Source organism: Aegilops tauschii, chromosome 6 (assembly GCF_002575655.3).
Source record: "Aegilops tauschii subsp. strangulata cultivar AL8/78 chromosome 6, Aet v6.0, whole genome shotgun sequence".
Lineage (NCBI taxonomy): Eukaryota > Viridiplantae > Streptophyta > Magnoliopsida > Poales > Poaceae > Aegilops > Aegilops tauschii.
The window spans coordinates 56,433,464-56,437,267 of record NC_053040.3 but is presented as its reverse complement, the minus strand read 5'-3'; the positions used below and the strand labels follow the sequence as shown (position 1 = coordinate 56,437,267).

The 3,804-nt window shown below is 46.1% G+C and overlaps 1 long non-coding RNA gene across 1 annotated transcript; it reads left to right on the top strand.

The window, feature by feature from the left end:
• The first annotated feature begins 420 nt into the window (after nt 1-420).
• On the top strand, nt 421-1,423 carry LOC141025309 (uncharacterized). The gene is made up of 3 exons (XR_012186793.1): nt 421-1,063; nt 1,147-1,213; nt 1,328-1,423. It is a non-coding gene; the product is annotated as an uncharacterized lncRNA (long non-coding RNA).
• Nucleotides 1,424-3,804: the final 2,381 nt, after the last annotated feature.

Below are 3,804 nucleotides of genomic sequence, written 5' to 3'. Positions count from 1 at the left end.
GCAAAGAAACATCCACCTCCGGAGGAGAAGGTAGATCCGGTGAAAGCAAAGCGCACTCTGGCTGCCCTGACAAAACCACCAAAGTCTCTGCCAAGAGGCAACTATGAGCGCGTTCTTGGAAAGGCATATGCCGAAGCGGAGCGGTCGGGAAGTACTGTCAGTGATAAAAGGATGAAAGAACGACGAGCTGGGAAAAAAATTGCCCAGCTCGGCGAACAAGCGAACCAATCATGCCCCCTGCTCAAGGTGTCAAAAGACATCGTCGCTAATGATCCGGGTATGGTGCCCGGTTATAGCAATCTTGGAGATTACCTGCCCAACGATGTACATTATGAAATCATGGAGGTGGACAACCACAAATACCATTACGGGAAGCCTCTCATCAAAGATGTCAGATCTCTAAGCACGATGATGCGAAGACTACATGATTGGTACATGAAAACCTGCAGAGAGTCTGATGGGATGAGTACTTTGACGCTGAGAGTTAAACCGGAGCATGACCTCGTTGGAATTGAACTGCTGAATGTTCCATTTGAGGATTTCTTCCAGTTTTACAATCTAAAGTCCCTCGATAAAACAACGATCACTTGCTACTGTCTGTAAGTAGTACTACTTCTGTCATTAAGTCTCTCTATATAGGTCAGCTCTTTCATTGCATGTATTTATACTTATCCTCACTATATTATGCAGATTGAAGATCGCCGAATTGAAGAAAAGACAAATCGGTGATATTGGGTTCATCAACACAAATCTCATAGATGCATATACGGTTCAAAAACATCCCAAAGAAGCCGAGGCCAACTTGCTACAATCATTGGTATTAAATCAAAACAAAGATATAATACTCTTTCCTTACAACTTCAAGTGAGTGTTATTGTCTTCTGCATATTCGGTTTCCCTTATTAGTCCAGGTTATGGTAATGTAATTGATGACTTATGCATGCATGCGCAGCTTCCACTATATTCTCCTAGAGATTAAGCTTGAGCCGGGAGTAGTAACCGTCTTAGACTCGAGACGAAAAGATCCCCAGGACTATGCGAACATGACTCAAATGCTCCAGAAGTAAGTTAAATCGATCATTATCCACCATATCAGCAACTTTGTTCATTTCCTGATATCAAGTAATTGTTTTCTTTGTCTGGCAGGGTTTGGAGAAAATTCACCTCAAAAGCCCCGGGACTGCCGAACCAGCTGCAATTTAGACACCCGAAAGTAAGTACTATAGTAGCATGTTCCGCGCATCTCCTAGTGATTCAAGCGCTAGTTTGATCAATACCATTTAGCATGCTTGCTTATCAGTTTGATTGACCTCTATTTCTTGTAAAGTGGTTGTGGCAGCAACCCGGGAATAATTACTGTGGATACTACGTTTGCGAGTCCATCCGCTACCATACCTGTGAGCGGGGCTACACTGAAGAACAATATGAAGTGCGTAAGCAATAATATTCAAAATTTTATTTTATTACCATCATTTGTGTTGAGTTTCATTTATTCATAAATATATGTATTGACCCCCTTCTTCAAATTAGATTTTTCGGAAGCGGGATCAACTCCTAGCAGAAGATCGTATGCGAGGAATTCAAGAGGAATTGGCGGCATTCTTCCTTGACCACGTGATCGCTGAAAACGGAGAATACTATGTGGACCCTATGTTCCTACAATATAATTAGGAGATTGTATTGTAAGAGATAATTATTGTATATATGTAGCCGGTAGTGTCGGATAGATATACGAGAACTTGTTGTTCGACCAATATCTCGAAGAAGGAGAGGTGGTCGATATCACTTCTCTCTGTCTGCATATGTTCATGACGATCTTCTGTTTCCTTCATTTGATTACTAGCTAGCGTGTCTACTCCTCTCCATACGTATATAGTACGTAGCGTCGACCAAGCACGGAGATAAGAGAGGACACTTCTCTCTATTAATTAGCTAGCTAACACAATATATGAAACACCTAAATTAACCCCCCAAAACCCCTAAACCACCCCCTTTCAAAAAAACAAAAACCTCAGCTCCTGCTAGGGGCTGACGCGTGGATGCCTATTGGTCCCGGTTGGTGGCACCAACCGGGACCAAAGGCCCTCCTGCCTGGGCTCCCCGCACCAGCCACGTGGACGGCCTTTAGTCCCGGTTCGTGTAAGAACCGGGACTAAAGGGCTAGGGCATTAGTAACGACCCTTTAGTCCCAGTTCCAGAACCGGGACTAAAGGCCCTTATGAACCGGGGTAAAAGCCCCTTTTCCTACTAGTGTTAATGGAGGTAATACCCTACTTCCTGCTTGATTGATCTTGATGAATATAGAGATTACAAGAGTTGATCTACCCCGAGATCATATGTTGTGGTCTAAACCCTAGGGGTGTGATAATAATGTCATAATAATCTATCGACTAGCCTGGCCTCAGCTTATATAACATACCTGAGGCCTAGGATAACAAGAGTCCTAGTCGAATACGCCGGTGAAGAGGAGTCCTTGTCTTGATCACCAAGTCCTGTGGAATCTTCCTCGTATATGCATCGGCCGTCCGAACTGGCCCATGAGTAAACGGCTACGGGGGTCTTCGGCCCAATCCAACTGATCGGGAGACGACGTGCTGAGTACCCCCTAGTCCAGGACACCGTCAGCGACACCTTGATCTCCATCGTAGCATCGTTGTCGTCTCGCCAACTATTGCTTCTACAACTATCTCTACCGATTAGTGATAAAGTAAAGCGATTACAGGGTGATTGCATTGCATACAATAAAGCGACAACCATATGGCTCCTGCCAGTTGCCGATAACTCCGTTGCAAAACATGATCACCTCATACAATAAAATATAGCATCATGTCTTGACCATATCACATCACAACATGCCATGGAAAAACAAGTTAGACGTCCTCTACTTTGTTGTTGCAAGTTTTACGTGGCTGCTACGGGCTGAGCAAGAACCGTTCTTACCTACGGATCAAAACCACAACGATATTTCGTCAAGTTAGTGCTGTTTTAACCTTCTCAAGGACCGGGCGTAGCCACACTCGATTCAACTAAAGTTGGAGAAACTGACACCCGCCAGCCACCTGTGTGCAAAGCACGTCGGTAGAACCAGTCTCGCGTAAGCGTACGCGTAATGTCGGTCCGGGCAGCTTCATCCAACAATACCGCCGAACCAATGTATGACATGCTGGTAAGTAGTATGACTTGTATCGCCCACAACTCACTTGTGTTCTACTCGTGCATATAACATCTACGCATAAACCTTGCTCGGATGCCACTGTTGGGGAACGTAGTAATTTCAAAAAAATTCCTACGCACACGCAAGATCATGGTGAAGCATAGCAACGGGAGGGGAGAGTGTTCTCCACGTACCCTCGCAGACCGAAAGCGGAAGCGTTATGACAACGCGGTTGATGTAGTCGTATGTCTTCACGATCCGACCAATCCAAGTACCGAACGCACGACACCTCCGAGTTCAGCACACTTTCATCTCGATGACATCCCGCGAGCTCCGATCCAGCAAAGCTTCGCAGGAGAGTTTCGTCAGCACGACGGCGTGATGACGGTGATGATGATGCTACCGACGCAGGGCTTCGCCTAAGAACCGCTACGATATGATCGAGGTGGATTATGGTGGAGGGGGGCACCGCACACGGTTGGGAGAGATCAATAGATCAACTTGTGTGTCTTTGGGGTGCCCCTACCCCCGTATATAAAGGAACTAGGGGGGAGGCGGCCGGCCAGGAGGAGGGCGCGCTAAGGGGGGAGGCCAATTCCCACCGGGAGTAGGACTCCCTCTTTTCCTAGTTGGAGTAGGAGGGGAGAAGG